A 9,478-nucleotide genomic window follows, 5' to 3' on the forward strand; every position below is an offset into this window, starting at 1 on the left:
ATCAGACCTTGCTTAGAGGTTCATGGGGTCCACCCTTGGGTAGCCAGGCTTACGGGTTACCGGGAAGTATGAACACAGACGACAGGGGAAATTAGTCAGTTTGTCACTTGACAGTCTCCCACGCTGTCCTGGTGGTGGAGGGACTATCTGCACTTCTAGCATCTCCTTTTGGGGGAGTCACAAGGGGCTCAAGAAGGGCCTTCTGACATGGACGATGATTGCCGGTTGCCTGTGGTGCAAGACTTTGGCCTCAGAGCCTGTGGGAGGTTTTTTCTTCACAGAAGCAAATGTGACATGCCACTATCCCATGCAGAAGATCAGGCTGAGGGATAGAACCCTGGGTACCGTCCTGCGTTCCGCTTAAGGACTTCAGCTCTTTGTCAGTTCCCCACCATGTTCTGGTGTGTTTATTTTCTTGGCCCCTTTCAAATCTGCCTACTCCTCTCCATCCCTATGGCCTTGCCCTGACCCACCTTGCACACGCAGACGACCACTTCAAATGTTCCACAGGCCCTATCTGCAGACAGACCCCTCCTGCTCCCCTCCCCTGGGAGCTGCACATTAATTTATTTCACAAGTATTCGCTGAGTGCCTAGGAAGTCAGGAACTGTGCCAAGCTCTGCAGGAATCCCAACCCTGGAGGTGCTCACATTTCAAGGGATTAGTCTGGCCATGTCCCATATGAGCTGCCTGCCAGCTCAGAGTGAGTTCTCAGTGCTTTAGTCTGGACTAAGACCTTACCCTCCCATTGTGGCCCCTGCAGACTACCCTTTCTTACTGCCTACCACCCTGGCTCCCTCACATCACCCTGGGCCCCAGGAACACAAACCACCCACAGTTCTCCTACTTTCCTCTTTCCTCCCCAAACCCCTCCTGGAATGCATCCCACCCAGTCAACTGGCTGACATCTGTCCCCTCAACGGGTAGATCACAGTCCAGTGGGAGGTTGGGGGGTCTCCCAATGGACACCATCTTTCTCAACACCTACTCTGGGCTTGCATGCCTACCTCTTGGACCATGTAATATGCTGTCTTCTGCTCCTCAGGGGACTATGGAGTCTGTCCTCACTGCATAGGTGCCAACTGTGACTATGTTCCAGGGTCTAATGAAAGTGAGCCTCTTTCCGACTTTGATTTAAAGAAATGGTCACAGATTTTACAGAAGTCAGGATGGAAAGGCAACTGGATCTTCCAAAGTATAGAAAACGCTCTTTGGGACAAAGACTAGCAGCAGGTTAGGTACGCAGTGCGCAGCCAGGAATGTTGTTATCATTATCCTTATCAACAACAGTATCTGTGAGGTGAGCCAAGTGTATGCCCTTGCCCTCGGCCAGGGGAGCTGGGAACCTAACACCAGCACAGTTGCCTGCTTTTTCCCTCACTTAATGGATTTGGGAACCATCTCAAAGGAAGCAGCAGGAGGGAGGGAAGCCCAGCTCTCTGGCATGTGTCACACTTCCTCTAGCTCAGAGGCTGGGGCAGCCCCGAACTCTCCTGGTGGAGATCTTGGCTCTTGCCCAGGTCTTTTTCTGCAGCCAGCCTGGATAAGGGTGAGCTCATGCGCTGGGAGGAGAGGCCAGGGAAGCAGTCATTGCTGCTGGAACCCAGCTCCAAGTCAGAAATGCCGTAACCACAGGATAGCTCATAATCTCCCCTTTGCCCCCACACCCTAAAAACTCTCCTTGACTGACCTTTACAGCCTTCAGGTCCTTTCTCCACTGGGACCTCTCTGGGACAATTCCTGTGGGTCTCTTTCAGGTCTTTAACTGAAATAGAAGCTGTATATGTCGCCAGGGCTAGAGGCAGGGCTGTGGATTGGCTAGACCCTCTCCCATGGATGCAACCCCACCCTGGGGGTGCACACCAACCAGTGTTGGAAACTAGATAAAAATAAGAGGAAGCTACAGAGCCTCAGGCCATCCCTGGGCCATGGTCACACCAAAGGTTTCTGTGTCTGTGGGGCTTATGAACAAGGAGACATAGCCTGGAACTCTGTGACCAAGCCAAACTGGTTATGACCCCATGTCTTCTGGTTACAATGAATCCCTTACCATGTTTGAGTCCCAACAATCACAGGGAGACCGACAGATGGACTCAGCTGACTCATTACAGTGATAAACAGATACAACTTGGGGATTCTGGTAGAAATGGATAGATAGAAAGACAAAACAGACTCAGCCAGAGCTTGGAAGGGACAGATGGAGAGATCAGCTGGGGACGCTGGCAGTGACATATTGAATGACATAGAGGCACATGGACAGATTTAGTCAGAGCCCCTGTCAGGGAAAACAGACACAGCTGTGGGCTGTGGTCGGGTTACGAAGTGGCAGTTCTGTCTTAGTCCCAGACTGCATGCTGAGAGGTTCTTGGAGGTTCCCCGCCTCATGGCACCATGATCAGAGACTTTGTAGGACTTTTGGGACCTCTCTGTCTAGGGCTACAATGTTCCATGCCCTGTGAGTTCCAGGAAGGCTATGTCTCTCACTGTCCCTGGAATCAGACTCAAGGATCAATCCATTTTCCTGTTTTTCCCTCAGGTAAACTTTCCCCTTGCTATGCTTGTGAGGCAGAGAAAGGCTTCCCCATCCCTCCTGGGGCCACCTACTAACAGCAGGGTGGTCCTGGAAAAGGTGGAGACCCCTGTGAGTCCAGGCTTTTTGGGCACCATGGACAGTGCCAGCAGTCTTGGCATCCACAAGGTTGTCAGAGGATGCTTAGGTTCAACTGGTCAGTTATTCTCTTCACCAACCCTACCATATCCTCCAGAACCTGGAAAGCTGAAGGCCTAAAAGATTGCTGCCCAGGGGAAAGACTTAAGGCAGGTGAGGACGGGGTGCTTAGTTTCCTTCACAGGGGTAAAGACTCAGGCCCATTTGGATACATTCCATTCTGAGTCTACAGGGCCCAAGAACTCTTCTCCTTCTTACTTGGAGAAGAACTTTGTGCTGATACCAGGACCGGCTGCCTTCCTCAGTCTGGATTCCCTAGACTCTAGAAACTAGAGTCTAGTCTAGCATGTATTATGAGATTAGCATGTATATGGAAAGGAATGGAAGGGAGCAGGCGTGAACAGAAAGAGAGCCTTGTCTGCAACAGTCATGGCAAAAGTCTCAGCTGAACCAAAGGCATGTTCTAGAACTAGGAGAGCCCTTAAGAGCTTTCTAAATTGGGGTGAGGAGATCAAGCCTATTTTTTTATCCTACTTCTTTGTTTTAAAAACATTTTAAATTTGTTCTAATTAGCTGTACATGACAGTAGAATGCATTTATACATTTTGATAAATCATACACAAATGGAGCATAATTTCTCATTTTTCTGATTGTACATATTGTAGGATCACATCAGTCATGCAGTCATATATGTACATGAGGTAATATCTGTTTATGTCTTCATGTTAATCAGTAATTGGATATTAGCTGCCTCTGGAAGAAGGTGTGACCTTAGATGTGGCAATTTTCTTCCGACAAGGAAATTCCCAGGGAAGGTTCATTGTCAATGAGCTGTCTTCCAGCAGGACTCATAAGCAGAGGCAATCATTCTTGACTCCTGAGGGTGTCCTGGGCATCCACCACAGCCACCTCTTGAGGCTGTTTGGATCCACTTTTTTTTTTTTTTTTTTTTTTTTGGCTGTGCTGGGGATTGAACCCAGGGCCTTGTGCTTGAGAGGCAAGCACTCTACCAACTGAGCTATATCCCCAGCCCAAGGATCCACTTCTTCATAGGACCACTTCTCCTTAGATTTGGGAACAGCTCCTCCGGGATTCCAGTGCTGTGCTGTCAACACTGGGTTAAATCTCAACCTGTAACATTTTCAAATTGTCATGGTATAAATATTCCCATCATCACTGGTTTCGCATTACCAGCTTAAAAACAGGCTGTCAAAAACTTAGCAATGGGGAATTGGGGTGTAGCTTAGTGGTAGAGCACTTGCCTTGCATGTGTGGCTCTGGGTTCAATCCCCAGCACCACACACACACAGACACACACACTCACAAAATAGTAATGGGCTCTCATAAGCAAGTAGTCAGCTCTAGCACACCAATTATTCCCATGGGTTTCTCTTCCTGGGGGAAACTTAGAAAGGGAAGGTTAATATTGAACTGGAGGTCCTGCCATTGCCCGTGATCTCAGGGCCACCACTGATACTCCTCACGTCCCCCTCTACTATCCATTCTAGATTCCCCCCTCATGCTCAGCACTTGTGCTCATCCTGGTGGCTTGCCTGCTAGCATCTCAGAGAAGTCTGATTCCGTCTCAGGATGAGATTGCTACACTTATCCACTTAGTGTCAAATAGGGGAAGGGAGTACCAAAGAAGCACCTATGCACACCACCTGGGTGATGTCCCAGGAGGACACCATGTGTAACCTTATCTCCTCCTGATGCTCAGGCTTAGGTCTTCCTGCCGAGATATGACTCCTTTTATGCTGGTCCTTGGTTGAAAGGCAATCAAAGTGCCCTGTCAGCCACTTTAGCTTAGGGTCTAATGGAATTCTTTCTGTGGCCCCTAATATAAATTTTTCTCCTGGGGAACTGGGACCCCTAAACATACAGATCTCTGAGTTGTAGGAAAGGGAAGCACAAATTTTCCCAATAGGTCACTGGGAATGATTGTAAATGGGGCCACTCACTCCTGCTTCTGTCTTTTGGTGCCAAGATATTTATATTATACCTATTGGGACACATTTCTATTTAAGGGTCTTTGATTTATAATGAGAATTGTGTTCTAGAAGATAGCTCAGGTGCTTCAACTATGCTTCTATATGCCCAATACTCTGTCAGACCGACAGCACCTAGGTGGTGCAGGATATGTGACCAGCAAATCCCGTGGTCATGGACTTATGCTTTACCTTCTTTGCTATAGAGCAGATCCCTTTGTGGGATGTGATGATAGATGGCATTCCCACGCTGATGGATCAAAATCTCAGACAGCCCTTGGATAGTGGTGTTAGTTGAGGTCCTGCAAAAAGAAAAGGCAAACTCATACATGAAATATGTGTCTATTCTGGTAAAAATGACTCATTGGCTCTTCCAAAGTGTAAGAGGATGAAAGTAGTCAACTAGCCACCACGTGTTCCATGAATCTCCTTGCAGTACAGTATTCTATCTGGACCTATTTGGGAATCAAGCTTGAGCATTTATATCCTCCAACAACTGGTCATAAGGAATCACCCATGAAGCCATAGGTATGAACTGGAGGAAAGGTTTTTGGTGCCATGGAGGTGGATAACATGGGGTTCTGAGTTACCTGTTTGTGTAGCTCACTTGTGCCCTGCAATCCTTCTCAAGCTTGATTCCAACATACCACTTCCATCTTATCATGAATTGTTCCTGGACTCACCTGAACTTACAATTTAGTAGATCTGGAAAAAAAAAAAAAAAGCAAACTTATCATGGATAGTTCTTGCTGCATGGCCAGTCCATCAGGCCCTCCAGGTCTACTGGGGCTCAGAAGTATGACAGGAACTGTTTTCAAAAAGGTGTATAATTCTCCAATGCAGATGGTATGGCCTTGTTTCAGGACCCTGCAAACAGTGTATTTTCCCATTACCGATACTTTTAAAACCACAGAATCTGGTGATTCATATGGCAAGGCTACTTGTCTTGCATCCTGAAACTGCCAAAGAGCCCTTTCCTGCCTGGAGTCCTAGTCAAAGATGGCAGGCTTTTATGTTACTGCCAGGTATATGGGTCAGAGTAAGAGTCCCATGCATTCAACAGGTTTTTTCTAATACCCTAGAAAGTTGCCAAAGTTGTGCTACTGTCTTCATGGGGAAGCACAAGATGTCACAATTTGTTCTATATGCTTCAGAGGAAATTTCCTGACCATGCTCCTGATCTAAAACTTTCCTGGCAGGCTTTAAATGTTCACAGGGCTTATCTTCTAGAATGCACATGTCTTGAAATGGCCACCAATTATGTTTGACATAACATTATTGATAGAGTAGAATAGTGGGATGTTCTGGAGAATGTCCAGAACATCTTGGGACTATATTATGACAGAGGGCAGGAGAATTATTCTTGCCCTAGAAATTTAAACTATTGTTTTTTCCAAGTGAATTAAAACTATTTCTGGTGGGGGTAGAAAAGAATGGATTCCTCAGATCAGTGACCACACACCTTGTGCCTAAGGCCAGGTTAATCTACCACAGCAAAGATACCACGTGTGGTAGGCACAGTGGTTGCAGCTGGGGCTAAAATTTGTTGAATTGGTAGCAGCCCACTATTATTTCCCAGGATCTATCTGGGTTTTGCTGGTAAATTAAATGCAGATATGTTGGACTTCCTGTAAGTCTTTAAAGGCAGCATTAATTTTTACCCTAGAACATGATATTGGTTTTTATTTATTACTTTAGCTGGGATGGGGCGAAGTTTTGAAGGCTTCCACTTGGTTTATTTATTTATTTTTGGTACTGGGAATTGAACCCAGGAGGACTTAACCACTGAACAACATCCCTAGCCCCTTTTTTGTTATTTAGAGACAGCCTTGCTGAGTTGCTTAGGGCCTTGCTAAGTTGCTGAGGCTGGCTTTGAACTAGTGATCCTCCTGCCTCAGCCTCCTGAGTTGCTGGATTACAGGTTTACTACCACCACACCCAGTTGGCTTTCTTTACTATGAAAGCTTTTACTACACAGGCTGAGGTCCCATTGTAAGGGATTGTGCTATCACGTGCATTTATACAGTAGTATCACTGAGAGAGTCCACAGGGCCTTCTATGAGCAGAACTCAGGCCGGGAATCTATGTCATTGGCTTGTACACGCTCCCTGCTCTACTCTAACAAGCTGGTCTTGGTGTTCCTACAGGTCCCCAGCTAACAATGTGGACTCAAATCCTGTCTTCAACAGTCCTCAAAATGTTTGTGTATCAAACAACCAAAGGTTGAATGTTCTCTCGGATTTGAATGCTAACACACAATGGGGTGCCGGGAGGGAGAATAGAATTTCAGAGGGAATGAAGGGAAGGGTTGGGTATGGAAGTAGGAAAGACAGTGGAATGAATTGGACATCACTTTCCTATGTTCATCTATGAATTCATGACCAGTGAAACTCCGCATCATGTACAACCACAAGAATGGGTTCCTGGGCGGCTGCCCAGGGGAGGAGAGGCAAGGAGAGCTGTGTGGACTCAGGACACCGGGGCCTGCCCCGAGGAGGAGGAGGAGGAGCGTGGCCACTTGGATTCGGAGTGACTGCACCAGAGCTACGGGCGGTTGCCAGAGGAGAAGCTCCGCGGCTAGCTGTTTGGACTCAGAACGACGCTTCTGAACACCGGGGCCTGCCCTGAGGACGAGGAGGAGGAGGAGCGGGGCCGCTTGGATTCGGAGTAACTACACCAGAGCTACAGGCGGTTGCCAGAGGAGAAGCCGCGTGGCGAGCTGTTTGGACTCGGACCACTTCTGAGCACCGGGGCCTGCCCGGAGGAGTAGGAGGAGGAGGAGGAGGAGTGCGGCGGGTCGTTTGGACTCGCAGTGACTGCATTAGCGCTCCAGGTGGCTGCTCAGAGGAGAAGGCGAGTGGTGAGTTGTTTGGACTTAAAGTGACAGTGCCTGAACATAGGGGGGCTGCCTGGAGGAGAAGCGTGGTGGGTCGCTTGGTCTTGAGTGGCCGCACCAGAGCTCCGGGCGGTTGCCCAGAGGACCCGTGCTGCAGGTCACGTGGATTCAGAGCCACTCAGAGTGACCGCTCCTGAACACTTGGGGGGTTATCTGGAGAAGGAGGAGGAACGGGGAGGGTCACTTCGACTCGGAGTGATTGATTGCCCCGGGCTACGGGTGGTTGGTGGGAGGAGGAGGCACGCAGTGAGTTTCTTGGACTCCTAGTGACCGCACCGGAATACTGGGCTGCTGTCTGGAGGAAGAGGCGTGTGGCGGGTCTCTGGGTCTCAGAGCGATTGTACGGGGCCCCAGGTGGCTGCTCAGAGGAGGGGCCACATAGCCAGGTGATTAGGTGCAGAGCAGGGTCCCAGGATCTAGGAGGCTTCTGGGTGGAAGAGCCGCACAGAGACAGGTTAGGGCGGAGCGAAGGTTCCAGGCCTGCGGGCAGATTCTCTGAGGAGGGGCAGCCTAAGGAGATTCATCTGCGAAGGGTGAGGCTCCCAGGCCCAGGAGGTAGGGCTGGGCCCCTGGGAACTTTTCAGAGGAAGGCAGCCCAGCCCAGGCGGTAGCTGTAAATTGAGGGGAACCTCTAGGAGGGAACTGACCAGTGAGACCTCCCCACCGGGTGAGTCTTCCCTGCCGGGTGAGGTTTCCCCAAAAGGACAGTAAAACTAGAGACTCAGGCCCAAACAGGCCTTGCCTCAGCCTGCAGCCTAGGTCCCCTTTGGATGACCATTGGTCAACAAGTGGAGGCACCTCTGCCCACTAGCAGGGATTATACCCCACCTGAAGGCCACCGCTCCTAGAGAGGCAGCTTCCTTGTGGAGCACCGCATTATCAACTTCCTCCAAGACTTCAGGCTACTGAAGGCTAAGGGGGGATATATATAGAAATCTTCAGGGACATTGTAAGTCAATAGAGGAAATCTGCAATATCTCAGCGGTCCACTGATACCTGAACAATATGAGAAAACAAGGAAAGAAAATGCTGCAAACAAATCTAGATGTTACATCAATAAAACCCAATGACAGCATGGCAGAAGAAATGACAGAAAAGGAGTTCAGAATGTACATAATTAAAATGATCAGAGAAGCAAGCAATGAGATGAAAGAGCAAATGCAAGCATTGAATGATCGCACCAATCGACAGTTAAAAGAGCAAATACAGGAAGCAAAAGATCATTTCAATAAAGAGTTAGAGATATTGAAAAAAAACCAAACAGAAATCCTTGACATGAAGGAAACAATAAACCAAATTAAGAACTCCATAGAAAGCATATCCAGTAGGATAGAACACCTGTAAGACAGAACCTCAGACATTGAAGACAAAATATTTAACCTTGAAAACAAAGTTGAACAAACAGAGAAGATGGTAAGAAATCATGAACAGAATCTACAAGAACTATGGAATATCATGAAAAGGCCAAATTTAAGAATTATTGGGATTGAGGAAGGCCTAGAGAAACAAGCCAAAGGAATGAACAATTTATTCAATGAAATAATATCAGAAAATTTCCCAAATCTGAAGAATGAAATGGAAAGTCAAGTTCAAGAGGCTTATAGGACTCCAAATATACAAAATTACAACAGACCCACACCAAGGCACATTATAATGAAAATACCGAACATACAAAATAAAGACAGAATTTTAAAGGCTGTGAGAGAAAAGAACCAAATTACATTCAGGGGGAAACCAATACGGATATCAGCAGACTTTTCAATCCAGACCCTAAAAGCTAGAAGGGCCTGGAACAACATTTTTCAAGCCCTGAAAGAAAATGGATGCCAACCAAGAATCTTATACCCAGCAAAACTTACCTTCAAATTTGACGATGAAATCAAATCCTTCCATGATAAACAAAAGCTAAAAGAATTTACAAAAAGA

The sequence above is a fragment of the Sciurus vulgaris genome (genome assembly GCF_902686455.1).
Source record: "Sciurus vulgaris genome assembly, chromosome: 6".
NCBI classification, from domain to species: domain Eukaryota; kingdom Metazoa; phylum Chordata; class Mammalia; order Rodentia; family Sciuridae; genus Sciurus; species Sciurus vulgaris.